Genomic DNA, 21,423 nt, shown 5'->3' on the forward strand with positions numbered 1-21,423 from the left:
GAACTATATATTTTTAGAAAGATGGCCTGAAGATGTATACCTTTTAAGGAATAACATATATGTTTAAATTGTGATCTATGTTCTTCAAGGCTGTTGAAAATGTCATGTATATAGTGAGGGTGGTGCATTTTTTTCAACATGCTCTGTTTAAAATTGGGGAGGGTTAATATTGCAGAATGTCATTTGAGAGTTTGTGTGCTAGCTTCACTTGGCATGCAACTTTTGTTTGGGAAATGCTGAAGATATGTTTTAAAGACACAATAAATATTTGCGAAATTATGTGGTATGCCATAAAGAAACGGTTTTGTGCTTTCAAAAGGTGAGAATTGTTGTTTTCAGTTTTAGAAACTTACTGATGCATGTGCATGCTGTGTAACAGAGCAATGTGTACTCTTAGAGAGGCATGTATGGAATTCTATATCAAGTGTGATATCTAGAATTATTCAATCACCCAGCTACGACACATGTCATCTTCCGATCCCACAGGCACTAATTATGTACTCATTGAACTACGCAGGCAACACCCATGCATTCATCCAATCACCTAGTTAGTAGCAATATAGTTATGTGAATACACAGGCACTAACTATGCAGATATGGAACCACTGATGTTGTTCCTACATACTTAAGGAATCATGCAGGCACTACATATATTCTGAGGGAATCACCTAGACACTATCTATTGACTCATCCAAACATCCAGGAAGCATTGTTGTACTCAACCAGAAACACATATATTGACAAGTTTTAGTGAGGAATATGTACTCTTTTATAACCATCTGGTGAATTATAAATGTAACCTGTCACACACTGTTCGCATGTACTCAGAAGAATTAGTGAGCTGTATGCTGTGATATCTGGACCTGGAGCCTGGACTTACTTGGAGCCTTAATCTCTTTCCCCTACTACATGACATCAGTTGGGATATGGAAAATGGTCCAAATTACCTATTAACTCCCTAGTTCGAGTCAGCAGTTTAAAATGATTACCCTGCTGAAACTGTTATACGTACTGCAGAACTTTCCCTTTTTTGTCCCTCAATCCTGGTATCGAAAGCGGTGAGCTCCTTCCTATGTGTCAATAAGGTCCCAAGGATAGCCTTTCCTAAATGAGTTCAATCACCCTATGATGGTGGGATGAGAACGGCTGACATCTGCTTGTATAATTGGGCCTTACAAATTCAAATAATTAATGACTGGCTGTTTGGAGGCTGCCATGATCTCATTTTCTGCCTGGAGGTATTCCTTCTGGGCCACCAGCAGATCCTGCGCCTCTTATACGGCTACTCCATTCTCCACTCATCCCCAAGAATGGACACAGGCAACCCACAAAATGTAGGGCTACTGGCTCCCCAAGTCTCTGGTGTGGAGGGGTTGGAGCGCTGGGACTTTATCGGCATTTCCCAGCTGGGGGACGTCTGGGACAAATTGCAGATGAAGACCTTCAAGACCCTCAGGGGAGAATTCGAGCTCCATAAGACCCAATTCTATAGATACTTGCCCTTGCGCCGTGCGCTGATGGTGTACCAACTGCAGTTGCGGGAGCTGCCAGAGTATAGCCCGCTTGAATCCTGGGTTGTTTTCTCTCTGTTAGGCTGGGTGGCATTTCATGCCTCTGCAGCTCGTTGGTTGTCACTGCTCCGGATTCCTTGGCCACCTTGGTAGATGGAAGGGTTGGATTGGATCCTTGGATGACAATGACTATAGAGACACCAAGATAGCCCTATCTGAACTGGCCTACACTTAGTTCAATTAAAATATTTGCACATCTCCTACTTTACTTCTCAGTGGCTCTGGGAAATGGGCGTTACCACAGCCCCGCATGTGTCCCAGATACATCAGCGATTACATCAATTTCTTTCAAATGGTGTGGTCCTGCCCAGTTATTGCCTGATTCTGGTCCCTGATCTTTACCACACTGTCCAGAATCCTAGAGAGGCCGGTGGACTGTTCTGCCTGTGTCACACTGTTAGGCATCCAGAAAGAGGTGAGAGGCCCCCGGGCGGGGCGCACCCTGGTCAGCATAGACACAAAATCGCCATATGTGACATTGCCTGATATTGGACATCTTCGTAACCGCTAACACTGGCTGAATGGCGCTCCTCAATGGACAGGTAGGCCAGGGTGGAGGAGCCTATCTACATTGCCAAGGGCTGCCCCCCGCAAGCATGAGAAGATTTGGGGGAGGTGGTGGTCGTGCCATAACCTGAGTAGTGTTTAAAACAGTGCCTTTTCTTTGTTCAGTGCCTGCTAATGTATCATTAGCGTGCTCTGTACCTTGCACTCACTCTTCGTTATCCCTGTTGTTTAGTGCATAAAATCAATAAAAGTATTGACTATAACAAAATAATATGATTGATATATTTTAATTTATGGGTTCACCCCCATTTAGCTTTAAGTTTGGTGACTTTTTCGTTTAATGGCAAGAGATGTACAACACAGGTCCGAAATGGCTGCACCCATGCCAAGTTTTCAAGATAACCATTGGAAACACAGAGAAGCCAATTTAGATCAATTACATGTAAATATATTCTTATGTAGATAAGCTTCAAATTCTGCCTCAGCCCCTTCATCTCGTGGTCCTGTTTTGCTGTCTTAACTTATTCCTTTACTACTTTCTGCTTACTAATATGACATTTTAATAAATGCAGTGTTTTCATGGAAGCTTTGGCCGCGAATTTCCAATGAAATTCAATTTAAGAGCATTAATGATCTATGGACCGGATCTGGTATGCCAATCAAAAAACTCAACACTAGATTAAATAGAGTTAGATCTTTCATGGCACTTGCTTTAATCTGTATTACAAGAAGGAACAAGCACGCCCCGGCTCAACGCGGTACTGCGAGCGGCACTTTTCATTACCCACGCACTTTATTGTCATTCACACTCGCTGTTGGATCAGAGACTTTCTGATATCCGGCGGCATTACAACTTGCAGGCCAGGACTCTGGAGAGCCACAGCTCACTGTAATAGCAGAATTTCTCCATAGGTCAGGCCTCTTTTCAAAGGAAATACCAAAAGCTGCTTGCTCAATTGTTTTGCAGCTGCAGGGACTTAATTCACAGCTTATTGTTTTTAACGATGGCCAGAGTTTAACTCTCCAGTGAACATTGATAATCCTCATCTCCTCATTATATTTCCGCTAGGTATTTTGACAGAAAACAGGACAGTGTTTGCTCACAGCTTATGTGATTTTTAATAGACAGCAGCAGTCCAGCGTTCAAGCGTATCTTTTTAAAATGAAGTTTTAGAAGTGGAAAGAAAAATAAAGCAGCCATGCTGGCAGACTCTGATTTTATAATAACTTGTAGCAAAACAGGTTAGAGTTTGTGCAGGACATATAAACCCCAAAACAGTGCTTAATTTGAGACGGTGGTTTCCTGTGCTCGCCCTTGCACTTAATTGCCAGCACTGGCACTTATGATAGTCTATTAAGGTGAAATGGGTTGTGCTCACTTTAACCGTCTACCAAAATGAAAGCATTACTAGCCCATATTTTCTCTAGGTTTGCGTGTAGGTCAGGAAGAGGTTGCCTACCTCTGCTATAAAATGAAAAACCGAACAAGTTACACTGTGGCGTACGGGGCTTGTAAATCTGCCCCAAAGTTCCTTGTATTGTTCTTAAAAAAATAAATTTCTTGAACATCCTGTTGATGGAGATACCCAAAGCATTTCGGGATAGTGAATCCCTTCTTCAGGGGCCTCTATGACTACAAAAGAGCAAAACTGGATCTGTCAATCAGCCCACTGAAACCTGAGAATTGCTAAAATTAATCCTTGAGGAACTCCTTCATAACAAAATAAATCATCAAGAGTGAATCATCATTTAGAGCTGGTTCCCGCCTAAAAGGGCACCATTGTGAAAAATGTCACAAAGGATGAACAAATGATGCTCTACCGGATACTCTACAGCTGAGTTCAATATAGGAAGCCTTCCCCTTCTCAGATCCCAGACTTTGAAGCGTTCGCCATTCAACATCGATCAGTCAGACATCACACCCTTGAGAGCCCTTACTGCTATTCTAAGGAAGCATCTGCGATTTTTTATAATTCCCTTGCCACTGACCATTATAGACATAAAAGTGCGGTCCTGGTGAAGGTGGAAATAATTCATAATCTCCACTGAAATGTGCATTGACCTGGTTGTAGTGAAATCCCAGCTTGCAACACAATCACAGATATCCTATGAAGTATTCGCTCCATGACTTCCATCGGTGTATGCCATTTTAGGCTGGGTTGGTTATGTATGTGATGTGCGAGTGTTAGTGTGGTGTTGTGCGAGAGGTGAGGATGGTTGGTTGGTCGATTCAGGGGATACATCATATGTTTCAATATACATGCACCTTTTATAAATTATGACAATGTATTAAAACAAATGTGACATATTTCTATACTGAATAATTGGACATTTGCACTTATGAATTTTTTGTGGCTTCAGTAATATTTTTTTAACTTTTGTACAATAAGAGAAATTTAAAAAACATTAAAAATAAGAATGAATTTAATAATATAATAAAGTGATAACATTTACATAATCAGTTGTTTGATCTGTCATGTCTAGCAATGGGCAGCCCATGGAGCTTTTGCAAGCCTATAAGAAAGCATATAAGTCGAGTGGGAGTCCTTGTCATATTTTTACAACTGCAATAAAACACACACAAACTGAACACAGTGCAAGATAAATTGAAAGAATAAGTAGCAAAAAGAAAGCATGCTGCCATCTCAAAAGGATTACTAGTATTAATGAGGTGACCATGTGTCCTGTAGAAACTGGGGAATATACCAGTATATACAAACAATTGGCTCTATAGGGAGGTGCACAATTTCTTTCAAGTTAGAACATTTATAGCCTGATTAACTAGGAAATACCAATGAATGGAGTGACACATGTATATTGACTAATTATATATTAATTTTCTTAAATTTTGGAGAGGCACACATGTTATATATCAAAAAACACAGGACTGTTATTATGTAACATAAATAACATAAATTGGTGGCACAAAAAGTGTGCTTCACATGTAACATAGCACAAAACACATGACAGTATACAGAAAACACAAAAATATTCAGTTGGGCGTCCGTTTACAACTCTTCAGTACACTCAAACATATTTCCTCACTTCTTGACCGTAAATATGTGAGTCAATGGTAAGGAACACGTGTTCATATCATCAAAGTTTCAACCCTTTCAGCAAAGTGTGTTTATAAAAGCATCACAACAAATCTTCCTCAGGATTTGAGAGAGTAAATACAGCCTGTGTGTTGAAGGATAATGTGTGTCAGGAAAGCAACGGAATATATTTTAATAGTTGAAAAGGGGGGCATATTTAAAGTCAAACCTCACCTGGTCAAGGTAGTAGCTTCAACGTGCTTGATGCTCTGTTCAGAAAAAACACCCCTGTAAGACAATATTCTCAAATCAGCTAAAGATGTGGGAAAGCATACATTGGTGTGATAAGTGAAGGTAAGGTAAATGCCCACAAGACTTATTGTAAGCGAGAAAATGCAGGTAGTTTGTAAGTATTTACTACAGACACCCTTGCCTTGCTTTGCATGCTTTAGTACGCATGGAAAACTCAACAATATATCTGGTCCTGAAGAAAGCCACGCTGACCCTCTTGGGCTTCCAAAGTGGCTGAAACACGTAGACCACATACGAAGACCACATAATAAGGATATATGGGACCAACTAATTATCCCAGACATATCCATCACTGTATTTAATATTGACCGGGGACCCCATAAAAACATTTAAATAAAATATTGTGATACTAAGGATCTCAGGGATCTCCGATCCAATTTTAAAATCACTACACCACAGTCATGAAATCACATTAAAAAAAAACAGCTCTGCAGTAATCTGGCATCGCAGCACACCCTGGGCGCACTCAGCAACCAGGGTGGGAACCCAATGATGAAGCATGTCACCTACTAGGTAGGTGAGTGATGCTTCTTTTAAAACACCCTGTGGGTTCCAATCCCTTGGACTACAACAGAAGGGACAGAAGGAAGAAGACTGGAAGTATTGGAATGCCAATTATGTAGATGATCTGTTCTCACTTTGTTTCTTTGTATTTTGACTGAGAAGAAGAACAGGCCACGGCTTCTCCCTCTCTTGTTTTTTACGGTGTCTTATACCTCTGCTCCTTTTGAAAGCATATAGAGGCTTCACTTCTATATCGAGTTCATCTGTAATCAAGGCTCAGTGTTGGTTGATGATCTTCTGGATTGTATTACTTGTGTTGCTTAATGTGGTAACGCACACTAATCTGTTATCAGAGGCATTTTCTTTAGTATGCACCTCCAAAAGGGTATCTCATGGACAATACCATGCCCTTTTTTCTAGCTCTCTTAAGTAAAACAGGATGTAAATCGTCTAACTTGAATGAAATTGTGCACCTCCCTACAGAACCAATTGTTTTTATATACATCTAAACAAGATGGGCACATGCTTGCAATAACGAAACTAAACAAAGCAGTGGGTGTCTGTCTTGCAATGGCATTTTAAATAGTCTATGTTGTTTTAAAGTTCAAGCATGGCAGCCACATTAAGAACCAATATGTTAGCCATCTTGGAATTTTAAAACATTGATACTCTATGGACAACAGCATTCCATAACTGTCTCCTGATTTAGAGGAAGTTCCTTATGGGATAGGGTGCACTGCAGATGAAATGAACGGCAACCATGTGACCTGTTAACATTACCAGGAGAGCTGCAGTTTCCCCTTTAGAAAAATTTTAATAAAAAGAGTAGAGGCAAAAAGGTGAAAATGGGAACTATATAAGGAGAAAAATTACACATTTACAAATAATGGACTTTCCAACTCCTTTTCAGGTGGATGTACGCATGTTATAGGAAAATGCCATCATTCATAGTAAAAGAATGCCAATGATTGATGTGAACTGAACTGTTACTCCATGCAGTTCGCTGTCAGGTATGGAAGCATAGTGTAAATGACAGCCAGACAGACCAATGGTATAACAGAGCTGACCTAAAGGCTCTCTATTTATATAGATATATATTTATTATTTTTTTTTTATTTGACGATTGTAGAAGACTGCTAAGAAGAGATACTAGCAAGAATTATTACAGTGTAAATCTTCTCCCTGAAATTTTGTCAGTCATTAACCAACATCAAAATTATTCTTTACAAAAGAAATCTGTGACATTTCATGTAATACAATATCTGTAGGCCTTACTACGTAGCAATAACAATACACCCTTAAATATCTATTGATTTTAACATATGATTTTCACAATCAAAATGTCAGGTCTAGTGCGTTTATCATACCTTTTCATAATAGGCAGATCGGACCCAACAGGAATATTTTTTTCTAGTGAGCCAGTCAGGCCAGTAGCTGTTATCAGTGGCTTATCACCATAACAAACAAATGCCTCCTGTACCGAGCAGAAGCTTTTACACGAAGCAACCATGAGTCATACATTCATAAAATTACATAGTATACACAACTGTAATTGGCAAAGCAAAATATTGTCTCCTCCAGGAGGGCCTAACAAGGATTCTGACAGTACAAATCTCCTATCCCCACGGTTTGTTAGAGGGCCTACCAGCACCAGAACCCTTGCCTACTATGGTAAGTTGTGAGATTCTATGTAACACATCTTTAGGCTTTAATGCAGAGTAATACGAATTTACCTTTAAATGTCTATTAACTTGTACATATGCTTTTCACAATGATTGTCAGGCCTACTGCCTTTATCAGAACGTTTCATTATAAACAATCAAGTCTATAACCTTTATCATTGGTGCCATAATCAACTCAAGCTCAATGTACTGAGCGTAAACTTTCCACAAAGCAACCATGTGGCATACAGTCATCAAATTACAAAAGCACAACAAATTACAGTTGACACAGCAAAATATTATCTCTCCTAAGAAAGCCTAACAGGGACAACTGACTGAGAGGGTGCCCGTGAGGAGGGGAGTTCGCCAGGTATGTGTTATGGCGCCGGCCCTATTCTCCCTATTTATGAATGGTGTGGTGGATTACCTGAGGGAAGAACCGGCGGATGCGCCATCCCTGGCAGGGGAAAAAACCCCAACCCTACTCTTCGCGGACGATACCATTCTGATCTCGAAAACTCCAGCAGGCCTCCAAAAGCTTCTGCACCGCTTTAGCGAGTTTTGTAATGACAGGGGACTCACAATTAACACCTCTAAAACTAAGCTTATGTCCCTTTCACCTTCCAAAAGATTTAAGAACAACCTCATGCTAAATGGCGAGTCTTTGGAGATGGTGGATTCTTTTGACTATCTGGGTGTTAGGGTGAACAGCCTGATGAGCTGGAATGACCATCTGGCCAAAATGTTATTAAACTTCAAAAGAGTTGCCGGGGCGGTTTTGCGAGAGCATAGGGTGTCTACGAGTAAACCTGTGGCACCTACTCTCGCAATTTATGAAGGCCAAGTACTACCAACTGCCCTATATGGCTCTGAACTCTGGGGGTTCGAGAACATCCCGGAGCTAATCACTTTAGAAAATAAGTTCTTGAGGGATTTGGTTGCCTTACCAGTTTCCACCCCATTAACCCCACTACGTTTAGATATGGGCAGGCGCCCTCTCAAAGAAATAGTGCGCCTTCGCCCTTTACTCTTCTGGGTTCGATTGAGAAGGACTGAAGAGCTCAAAAACTATGCAGCTGCCTTAGATGAACTTATCTTGCTTGATAGAGGTAATAGGATTAAGTGGCTGTGTAATCTGAGGCAGCTGGTTGGATACATAGGCTTGAGTGACCTCTGGAAGAGTCAATCCCCGCCACCTAAGTTAGTTATTAAGAAGTTGTATTGGGATTGGGTCCAGCGGGAGGCCTTAAGCAGAGGTGCAGGGGGTTCTCTCACTGAGCGATTCTTAGAGTTTAAATGGTTCAGATCATTCGAACCACTTCTTGATTTTATTGAGAAACCCTTGGACAGATCACTGTACTTAAAAGTTAGGTTTGGGATTCTCCCTGTAAATGATTTTATTTTCGGGTGGAATAATCAAAGTGGTTTATCCAAGGCGTGTCCATGTTGTCCAGCCCCTTTAGAGTCTGTGGCGCACCTCATGTTTGCTTGCCCAGCCTATAGGGTGGCTAGGAGGATATGGTTAAAACCTCTATGTAAGGGACTGGGCGTTAGATGCCATGTAATGGCCCTGCGGGTCCTTTGTACCGATACGTCCTCTTCCTCGATGGTGTGTGGCGTAGCCAAATTTATTGGAAGTGCTTGGAAGATACGTATGAGGAGACTCAAGCCCCAACTTACTTTATAGGACAGAGGGCCCTCAAGAAAGAAGTTCTTATGGTTATGTTTGTTGTTATAGGTATATAGAACAATTTGGGGAAGTGTGTAGTTTATAATGTATATTGTACATTAAGTCTGATGAGTTTTAACTGCATTTCCTTGCATTGTGATATTTTTATATGTCATGATTATTGTTTACTTTTATGATGAAAATTTTTTTATTGAATAAAGTTATACTACTACTACTACTAACAAGGATTATTGTAGTGGATATGACTGTAGAAATTAATTTTGAATTAGCAAGTTGAATTAACTTGACTGAGTCACAAATAGTGTAAAAGTACTGTATTTGAAATAAAGAAGCAATTAAAGTTAATATAATTAGGCCTCAAACCTGTTTGCATGTGTTGTACTGTGCACAATTAAAATGTGGTTTTGTTTCTCTGTCTGTGCAGCAAGAGTCAAATATGTCATTCAGAGCTTTGCAATAAATATTCCTAATTCCGAGTTTATGATCCTGTTCTGTAGTAATGTAACACAAATTAAATTGTATTCTTTTGACTGTTCTTGATGTTCCTGCAGGAAAGAACTCTGCTCAACTTTATCTTTACAAGGTAATTTAATTGGCTAGCGGAGATTATGAATGCAATATTAATTGTGCCTTTGTTTTATCTTCCAGGACATAATGCAGGATTATTCATTAGTAATAGAGAAAAAGTAATTTTTCACGTGATGTGTTTCCTGTTTTACTATTGGGTGTTTTAATGTATCATCTATTAAGCGAGCCAGGTCCTTCTTGCAATCCCTTAGAGAGCAGATTCCACACTCGTTTTTTTTTTTATTTACTCTGTACTGAGGGGCTTTCCCTTGCTCTATTTGAAAGCGGACTCTATGTCAGTCTTCTCATTAAATTTACATTTAGAGATTGAAGCATTTTCTGAGAATCCTACATTGAGCATGTTCTTATGAAAAACTGCTCTTTAACTTTATACTTAGAGCTTATTCATGATTCATGCTTGCCTTTAAAATGGAGCAGTCACTATGAAAATATGCTTGTTGACTGCCTATTTGCCATGTACTAGACTGTATTTGGTCTTGAGTACTAACTAGGATAGGGCTTAAGGTATGTTGCCCATGCAAACTCACATGTATTTGCATTACGAGCATTTCGAATTTAATTGACTAAACATTTGCCTTTTTGCTTTCTGAAATGATTTCTACATTTTAAATAAACCTTCAAGGTTTGTACTAGAAGTTTGTCCCGTATGGATTTACCTGTGTGGAATTTCCTATGTGGGTTCTCTGGGCTTCCAGTAATTTAATGCATCAAGACCTCATCCTTTGGGAATCCAATCACCCTTTTTAGTTGTAGAAATTGCCAACATCTTCTATGCCCATAGTTTGTTTAGGGGATCACCAACACCAACACCAAAACCTTTGCCTACTTAGGTAATCTGTGATATTCCATGTGACAAAATATCTGCCTGCAGGCTTTAGCTCACTGTAATAACAATCCATTCTTAAAAATCTATTCTCTTTGACAAATGTTTTTCACAATAAGTAGATCAGACCTACTGCTATGTCGCTTTGGCATGATTTTTCCTAATTAACCTGTTACTCTTTAACATTGGCTTTACACTGGATCCAACACCAGCCTATTCAAGTGCACATAAACGTGCCACCATCAGGCATACAGCTGAAACATTACAAATATGTTTAAAAAAAACAGCTTGCAAAACACTATGCAACTCTTCTCAACAGAGCCTAACAAGAATCATCAAAGTGAAAAGTCCCAGGGTTTGTTAGAGTGAGTGACCAACAACAAAATTCTTGCCTACCATGGTAATCCGTAAGATTACACGTAACAAAATTCCTGTCTCTAGCATGAAACATATTGTGATAACAAACAACTGTTAAATGCTTACTATTTTTAGCATATGCTTTTCACAATAAATAAAATAGACCAACTGCCTTTGTTATAATGTTTCATAATAAGCAGGCCAGATCTATCCCATTGGACATAATGTTTCAAGTGCACTAAACAGGCATGTAACTTGCCACCATAACCAACACAGGTTTGCAGTTTGGAGTGTAAGCTTTTCCACAAGTCAACCATCAGTCACAAGGTCATAAAATTAGAAAGGTATGCAAAATTAAAGTTGCCTCTTAAGACGGTCTAACAAGGACTCTCATTCAGCAAATATTGTATATCCACAGTATGTCACACTGGGTGACCAACACCAAAACCACTGCTAACTGTGTTTATTGGCCTGAACCTTAGCCACGGGAATGATTTTGCAACTGCATCTTTTTCCTTTTAATTAGGGATTTGCCTCATTTGCTACATTTTCCATCATCTGCTGTGTATTCTGGAGATTTAAAAAAATTCTAGCTCAAACAAAGTAAAGGTTAATAACGCAGCACTGTGTGTTGCTGCGGAGTGGAAGGGCTATATATTTAGTTGTCAGACTGTTACTAATGAGATTAAATCTAAGCTTGGATAGTGCATACTTTGAACTACCTCCAGGCTCCTATAATGGGTCATTATTTAGAGCTCTGTAGCTGAGGTTGAATACACTGTGAGTTTCCCAAAGTGCCTGTCAGTGGATGTTAGAAATGTGGATCTCTAGTTGGCAAGGATTTGCACCTCTGTCCAAGCAGGGACCCTTCTTCCTAGTCAGGGTAAGGGAGTTACACTCCTAAAATAACCCCTGATCACCCCCTTGGTAGCTTGGCACGAGCAGTCAGACTTATCTTAGAGGCAGTGTGTAAAGCATTTGCACATAACCAACAGTAATACAATGAAAACACTACAAAAGAACACCACACCAGTTTTAGAAAAATATCCAATGCTTGATATATTTAAAACAAGACCAAAATTATACAAATCCACAATACAGTACTTAAAAAGGGATACTTTGCAAGAATGCTTGAAAAACACAGTTCGTACAAGTGGGTAGCTGCGTCCGGTGCTACCATCATGCTTAAAACAACAGAGTCTAACAGTTCCAGCCGACCGCGTCGGTACAGGCCAGCAGAAGTGTGGACAGACTCAGTACCAGTACCTTTCTCGTTGCGGCTGACACGGTGGTGCGAGCCGGTCATAACAACCATTGCAGTTGCATTGCTAAATGGAAGCGGTGCAGGGTGCGGTGTCCTCTCAATGTGGTACAGGCAGCAGCTCGGTGACGATCCTCCAGATGCGGTCGGTGAGACCAAGGCTTATGGTGCAGGGCAAGACGGTGCTCAATTCAGAGCATGCAGGTTGCGGTGCAGGCGACAGAGCCGGTTAGCGGAAGCTGGCGTCGGTCAGCCCAGACTGCTGTGTGGAACGATGCAGTCACAGGTGTCAAAGTCAGCAGCAGCAACGGGGTTGATGAGACCAGGATGGCGAAGTGAAGCTGTGCGGGGTGTGGTACCCACAGGTCGTGGTGCAAGTAGCGGCTCAGTGGCGGCGGTCAGCATCGTCAGTGAGACCAGGGTTGCATGCAAGATGTGGACGGTGCAGTCTGCAGTGCAATCAGGACACAGAGCCAGGGACGGAGTCGGTGACGGAGTCGGTTGCGTTTCCCTTCCCTGTGGCATCTGGAACAACGGTTCCAGAAGCGGTACCGAGAGGTTGGTGAAGTCTTTGCAGTCCCTGAGACCTCAGAACAGGAGACAAGCTCACTTTCAGGCCCTTTTAGATACTCAATAAAGAAGTTGCAGAAAGTTCAGTCCAGGCCTTTCACTGCCCAAGACAGATCCAGCCACTGCGGGCCAACACAGCAAAGCACTCAGCAAAGTGGTAGTTCCTCCTCACAGCTTTTCCAGGTTTTCTATTTGACAGTCTTCTTGGTCCAAAAGAGCTCCAAAGTTCTGGGGTCTGGGACCCAAGATTTATACCACAAAATCCTATGTTCTCAGGAGGCAGAGGGTGTCTTTGCCCGATGCAGATTCCTTACAGGAGGTGGAGACAGCATTGTCAGAGGCGGACCAGACCCATTCAGGTGAAAGGAAATCTCCTCCCCCTACTCTAAATGCAGTCCAGGTCTATTCAGCCCAGCCTTGACCCATCCAGACTCTCTGGAGCCACTGATCCTCCCCAGCCCCTGTCGCCCAAAAGCTAGACAGTCAATACACATCCTAGCAGAGGCGCACTGGATGGCTAAGCAAGAAAATACCTAATTTCTAAAAGTGGTATTTTTAAACCCAGAATGTAAAAATCACCCTCACTTAAAGATGCATTTTAACATTCTGGGGCCGATTCACAGAACTAACTTAAGACAAAATCCTAAACTTACTACTGTTGGTATTCACAGAAGTTAGGATTTTGTCTTAAGTTTGACTTAAGACAAGCTTAAGACAGACTTAAGACAGACTTAAGACAAACTTAAGACAAACAAAAGACAGACTTAAGACAGACTTAAGTTTGTCTTAAGTCTGTCTTAAGTTTGTCTTAAGTTTGTCTTAAGTTTGTCTTAAGTTTGTCTTAAGACAAACTTAAGACAAAATCCTAACTTCTGTGAATACCAAAAGTAGTAAGTTTAGGATTTTGTCTTAAGTTAGTTCTGTGAATCGGGCCCAACAAGTTCAGACATACTAAACTTTATTTTCCTACCATATTCACAGGGGTAGTTATGTTTATAAGATGTTATAAGCAAACTCCCTATTCTATCCTATAGGAACAGGTAGCCTTGCAATAGTGAAAAACGAAATTGGCAGTATTTCACTATCAAAACATGCCACACACACAAGGGCATGCCCTACCTTTCACATATACTGCACCCTGCCCACGGGTACGACTAATATGTAAGTCGACATGGCAATACTAAACTGCACACATATACTGCAGTGGCAGATCAGAGTACCTTTTCAGGAATACTCGTGTGGTTGGCACAATCAGTGCAGCAGGCCCACCAGTAGCATTTGATTTACAGGCCCTGGCACACTCAGTACCCTTTACTAGGGACTGACTAGTAAATCAAATATGCCAATCATAGAAACATCAATCCATAATAACAATTTACAACAGGATCACTTGAACTTCAACACTGAACAGCAGTGAGAAAGTGCAGAGACACTAAATCAGCAAAAACAGAGTCAAAACCACCAGGAGGTCAGAAAGCAAATAGACTGGGAAAACAAGCCAAAATGGATTAAATAGGTGTTCAGATTATATGGTCAATGTTAGAAATTGGGGTCTCTAGTTGGCAGTAGTATGCACCATGTCCAAGTAGGGACCCTTCCTTCTAGTGTGGGTAATGGAGTTACACATCCTGATAACCCCTGCCCACCCCTTGGTAGCTTGGCACAAGCAGTCAGGCTTAGCTCAAAGGCAATGTGTAAGGTATTTGTATATAACACACAGAGCTACACAGTAAAAACACTATAAATGGACACCACACCAGTTTAGAAAAATAAAGAATCTTGATCTAAACCAAACAAGACCAAAACAACAGAAATCCAACATACACAACTCGAAATATGACTTTTAAAAGGTTTCAGGCCCATCTGTCCATAGAACTCTATGGATGCGATGATATAACACAAAGTACCTAAGATGTGTCAAAATCCACAAGGCAAAACAGCCGCAGAAAACACAATGATGTGTCGGTTTATGAGTCCTTGGGAAGGTGATGCATCAGCTCAGCTGCACGCAGAAGAAGTATTGTGTCGAATCCAGCCTGTAGAGGAAAGCAATGCGCCAAAATCCAAGACAGTTCTGGTCTGCGTGTGATGCGGTGGAAAACTTGGCGCACAGGTGCGATGCATGGAAATCCGGATACGCTGGAGGTCTTCAGCCATGGTCCAACAATGTGTCAATTCTTTCAGCAGCACAGCAGGGCCTGCGTCTGAGTCAGTGTGGTGGTCTCGGACTTCATAGACACAGTGTGCTGAACTCAGGCTGTGGCGGTTTGTTCGGCCGCGGTCATGCACTGCGTCTATTTCTTCAGCCGCACGGCAGTGGAGCATGGAAAATGTTACTTCCAGCAGTGCTGTATTGGAAAAACAGTGCTGGAAGGGTGATGTGTCAATTTTGATGGTTTCAAGCAGTAAAACACCCTCCAAGGGCCCAGAACTGGAATAGGCACCACTCCCAGCAGTGGAGGTTAGGGATGCTGCAGATGAAGTCTTTGATGGCCCTGAGACTTCTAAATAGGAGGCAAGCACACGCAAACCCTTGGAGAAACTTCTTAAGCAGGATATACAGCAAAATCCAGTCATTTTCCTCTCCAAAGCAGGAGCAGCAACTCCAGGCAAACACAGCCAAGCAACAGACAGCAATGGCAGTACTCCTCCTCAGGGCACTTCAGTTCTTCTCCTTGGCAGAGACTTCTCTTGATCCAGAAGTGTTCTCAAAGTCTGCGGTTTTAGGTCCAATACATATACCCCTTTTGGCCTTTGAAGTAGGCATGCTTCAAAGAAAAGTCTTTGTAGTTCACAAGTTCCTGCCTTGCCCTGCGTTGGCTCCAGACACACTGCAGGGGGGTGTAGACAGCATTGTGAGAGGACAGACACAGCCCTATTCAGGTTTCAGTGACAACTCATCCCACCACTCTAGCTCAGACCCATCATCCTGCTGATGGGCCGTCAGGATATTGAAGGCACACCTCAGCCCCCGTTGTGTGACTGTCTAGAGTAAATGCACAAGCAGGCCCTGTCAGTTTAAACCAGACGATGATTCCATAGACAGACAGAGGCACAGGATGGTTAAACAAGAAAATGCCAAATTTCTAAAAGTGGCATTTTCAAACACACAAGTTAAAAGCTAATTTCACTAAATTATGTATTTTAAACTCCTTAGCTCATGGAGTTCAAACTCCAAATCTCTAACTCTTCCCAACTGAAATCTACATTTGTAAATTGTTACAAGGCAGCTCCATGACAACCTATGAGCAGACAGGTTTTGCAATAGTGAAAAACGTAATTGGCAGTATTTCACTATCAGGACATGTAAAACACATCAGCACATGTCCTACCTTTCACATATACTGCAACCTGCTAATTGGGGTACCTTGGGCCTACCTTAGGGGTGCTTACATGTACAAAAAGGGAAGGTTTGTGTCTGGCAAGTGGGTGCACTTGCCAGATCGGCATGGCAGCCTAAACCGCACTCACAGACACTGCATTGGCAGGCCTGAAACAAGTTTACAAGTCTTCCCCTGTGGGTGGCAAAACCAGTGCTGCAGGCCCACTAGTAGCTTTTGATTTCCAGGCCATGGCACACATAGTGCACTTTACTAGGGACTTACCAGCATATCAAATATGCCAATCATGGATAAATCAATCACCAATACAATTTACACAGGCAGCAAATGCACTTTAGCACTGATCAGCAGTGGTAAAGTGGCCAGAGTCTTAAATCCAACACAAATAGGGTCATAAAAATGGGAGGCAAATGGCAAAACATTTGGGGATAAACCTGCAGAAAAGGCCAGGTCCAACAGTCATCCAATCCTTGGCCTGTCTGAAGAGCACATAGAGCAATGGTCACATATTCCAGTTGCAGTTGTGATTCTATGCAAAAATGTGTGAAGGAGGTACAGAGTGGTCACAATATGGACAAGGCAAAGATGAGAGAAAATGCAGTGCTTACCAGTAAGTGGGTGAATTGTGGGTTTAGAGTTGGTGAAGTGAGGGAGATGTGAGGAAGGGCTTTCAGGAAAGAGTGAAAAGAGAATACTGAGGAGGAACGAGATGAGGTGTAGGACATGCCTGCAGGCCAGATGTGGAGAGATAAATTGTGTGCATGTTTCACATAGAGTGAACATAACAGGAGTGACTGAGACACTCTGAAGAAAGAGATGGGAGGGGATGTGGTCCGTCGGCCTAGACTGCCGACTTTGGTGCTGGAAACCAGAGTTCGAGCCTTGAAGTCACGTCCACATCCTGTGATTCTGGACAAATCACTTTATCTCCCTGTGCCTGAATGTGTAATGTAAATACAGTGCTCATGTAAAGCGCCTCAATACCTTCGGGTCGAGTTCGCGCTATATAAATATGCAACAAAAAAAAACACAAAAAAAAGAGAGAAAAGTGGAGGGAGAATGTCTAACTACCCCTTCCACAGACCCCAGTAATATTGTATCCACAGTCTCACGATTTCAGAATTGAAGCATTGTGAATATTAATTATGCACAACAAAATCATTGTTGTTACTCGTTTGCCTTAAACAGCGAACAGCAATTGACAAAGCCAATAGTCCTGGTTGGTTTTAGGTGTATGTTCTTTTTATATATTTTGGATGTAATAACGGAAAGCTCAGAGAGGAACCAAAATACTGGTTGGGTGGCACACTATAAGAATCACAGAAATTTAGTTTACATGTTTAAGCCACACCATTAATTATGTAGGGCATGCCCCTTTAATAGACGCCCCACTTTTTTCATCCCACTTCAAGCCTGGCTGTTCTTAAGGGTTAATTGCATAATGTCTGCCAACAGCTGCACTGTGAAGCCAGATCTAAAAACCCTGTAATGAAAAGAACAGCAGCTTGTTTCTTAAGATAAGGTGTTGGTGTCAGTAAAAGACAGAATAATTACCTGTTGTGAAAGCAAGCAACAACATTTGTTCAAGGCATAAACAAGGATTTGATTTTTTTTTAAAGGCAATGTTTGTATAATGTCAATTCAATGTTTGCTTAAGAAAGACAAAAAAATAAAGGGTCAGATAGTATTGACAGCTGATTAAATACTTATTTCTCTGTTTCAGCATAAAAGAGAGGAAAATGCCACATTTGCATCCAGAGATAGTGAAGAGAATGGGAGTGGCAGGTAGAAAAAAGCTGTGAGTTAAGAGTGGAACCCAAGTGAGAGAGTACTAATCAAGGTAAAGACAAGAAGGCAGCAATTAATGTATTTTATCTTTCTAGCCATACAGGAGGAGCACCCCTAAGAATTGTTGTAGGCCAAGCAATCCATAGTCCAATCAGCAGTAACAGTTGCCTAGTTGACATCGCTCTGTGATGACACCCATCTATCTGACATCTCTTCTCCTTCCTCCATCACACCTGTTCCCCTGCCCTACTAGTCAGCACTCTAGTGTGGTCTCACAAATTGCTGCTAGTGGGCAAAATGAATTGGTTTAGTTTAGCTTAGTTTAGTTTAGTGACGACTGCAGATATGTGTCGTTACTACAGAGAAAGCACCAGGTTAGTGTTCTGGATTTTGACAAGAAGACTCTTATTCACTACTGTTGAGCTCATTACTGCAGACCTCATCATGCTGAAAATGGTGCCACCTGATAGTTAAAGTCACTTTGGCACTTGCATCCATTGAGTCCTGGAGGATTCTCATCTGGGCATGGGTGACATGGAGTGCCGGCAGTGGTGACGGGTCTCCAGAAGTCTGATTGGTGTGTGGAATGTCAAACTTGGGCTTCTTCTTCATGGATTCACAGAAAAGGGCACGGTTTGAACATGTAAAGTACCCGATCCAAGATGGTAGTCTCTCCAGTTACTGGTACTTCCAAGTCGAAGATGCAGTGGAGTCCCTCCTATCAAGCTGGTCTTGTTTAAGCATATACAATGTGGAATTTAGAAAAGCTAGATGTGTTGCGATATATTAATTCTCTGGTTTTCCATACCGCGTTTCACCATCTTGCAGTACATTTTTGTCCCTAATATTTCTCACCAGCATCTTTCAGCTCTAGTCTTGTTTAGCATCTTTTACTGTTGTCATTTTCTCTCAAGCAGTTTTGATTAACTTCCCTGTGGATCTTTTGCATTTAATCTGTATTTTGCTCAGCTCCGCTCTCTTTCTGCTGTCAAGTGGAGTTTGGTCCCTTGTTTTCTTCACCAACATCATTCAGTCAACATCATCAATCAAGAACTACATTAACTGCCACGGAAGATTCTTCCCCTTTGTGTGGTTTTACTCCTAACAATGACCCTCTAAAGTAAACAACTGTCATCTTTCACACATATTATTCTGTGCAGGGTGGAACCCTGGCTTTTAACAGGATACTCCCTTTCGCCAGACAAATTCAAAGGGCACTCAGCAGATCTACACCACGTTCAGTGCTGGACACTTAGCAGCTTACAAACAAGTGTGCAATCACAAAGGGAGAGATATAGGATGAAAAACCCAAGCATACCTTCCTAATTAAACAAAGAAATCACACACAGACCATTTGGTAGTCAAGGATTTTTGTGTGGTTTCAATAAAATCAAGTGTATCTGTCTACATTAAGCTTTTTTATAAGAAAAAAAACATATGTTTAACTGCTGTCCCTTTAATACTTACTGTTTTAAGGAAAGAAGTTTAATGTTAACATTGGCATTTAGCAGCAGCCTACAGTACTGAAACCTTGTGCTGCTGAAACCACAGGAACATCTAGCAGCCTCATGTGCAAGCGCACTCTTGTGCTGCTAGCTCAACGGGGACAACGAGTACCAGCATGCAGGATTGCACCCGTGTGCTTCTCATTCGACCGCGACATCCAGCAAGGACTTGTTCTACTGGTTTGCACAATAAAGACAGATCTACATACTTTGCCAGTGTTTGCTTTTAAAATGTTATGCCCTTTGGATTTTTGTGTTTTAAGTGTTTTTCGTTGCATTTTTGCTTGCAAAATTCTATGTTGGAAAAACACTTTTTAACGGTGGATCCGATGACTCCCGGCTGATCACCGAGAGCTCTCTGTGGTGTTGCGGTCTAGTCCGCAGAGCGCACGGCGCGTTACGTCACCGGACTTCCGGCGGCGGCCATCTTAGAATCGGACTAGCGCGCCGATTTGAATAGCGTTCGGAGCTCCGTACCGGCGCTCCTGCTGTAGTTGTGTAACCAGGAATAAAACCCTTCAACTCTACCAACGCGAGGTGTCTTCTGTGGGGGGGCACATCATAGAAGGAAGGGGCAACATTACAATGGCGACGAGGATGTGAAACGGCCCAGCGCTGCCTCCAGGGTGAGTGCCTCGTGGTCAGCACGCCATCTACACCCACGGTCACCACCACCCCGACCAGCAGGAGCGCGGCAGCGTCTCGGAGGGAAGAGGAGGGCGCGCATCAAGTCCGACGGGTCACACTCGAGCCCGGTTCCGGACAGCAGCAGCCCAGCGGCGTGGAACGGCGCCAGGGAGAGTTCGCGTGGCGAAGCGCCCACACACACCGTGGCGGGGGTCACAGGACGACACGCGAGAAGCGGCAACTCCGACCGAGAAGACGACCCAGGTGAAGGGAGCCCCGACAGCACCCGGGGGTCGAGAAGCTCGAGCCCAAGACCGCGGCGAACGGAGGCAAGGCGTAAGATGAGTGCCACATCGACAGGATTGCCGAACCCGGTACCTTTCCTCACGAAAGCAGGAGTTCCGGATATGCCGTGGGAGGATTGGAAGCCGTATTTCTTGAATTTCTTGTTCGCTTTAGAGGAGGAAAGCGGCGCAGAGTTCCCAAGCACGTGCAGGAAGAGGATACTGCTACACCATTTGGGCCCTGCAGGTCAGAGAGTATACGACGATCTGGTGAAGGTGGTGCGGCCCGCGGCAGACGATAATGTGTTCCAGCACGCGATCGACGATATGGATGCCCATTACCGCCCAACCGTATGCGTAGCCGTCGACAGGTACAACTTCTACCACAGAGCGCAACAGAAAGGGGAAACGATTGACCAGTATGTGGCAGCGTTACAGAAGCTAGCCCTAACGTGCAAATTCGGAGCCTTCCAGGAAGAGTTAATCAGGGACCAAATAGTAATGCACGCAGCGAACGCGTCCATCCAGGACAAGTTGTGGGCTAACGGAGACGAACCCCTTAAGACGGTGGTAGCCATGGTGAAGAAAGCAGAAATGTCCAAGAGATGTGCGGAGACAGCGAAGAAGGACCGACTCCCAGAACAAGCAGTGTGCAGGATAGAAGATAGAAAAAGCCGCGAGAGACAGGCGGCGGCAGAACAGCACAACACGCGGCCGCACAGGAAGCCCATGACCCGAGGCGCGAAACAGCAGACACAGGGACAAGGGAGCACCAACACGTGCTACAGATGTGGCAGTGAAAGACATGCCGCCAACGACAAAGGGTGCCCAGCGTTCCGAGCTAAGTGCGCGTACTGTGGTCTGATGGGTCATTATGAAAGAGTATGCCGAAGGAAAACACCAAGGCAGCAAGTGAAGTACGTGGCACAGGAGTCAAGCAAGGAGGAAGAGCAAGAAGGCCAAGAGGACGATGAAGAGATCCTGATGATAGAAGACCAG

Source organism: Triturus cristatus, chromosome 7 (assembly GCF_964204655.1).
Source record: "Triturus cristatus chromosome 7, aTriCri1.1, whole genome shotgun sequence".
Classification (NCBI taxonomy): Eukaryota; Metazoa; Chordata; class Amphibia; order Caudata; family Salamandridae; genus Triturus; species Triturus cristatus.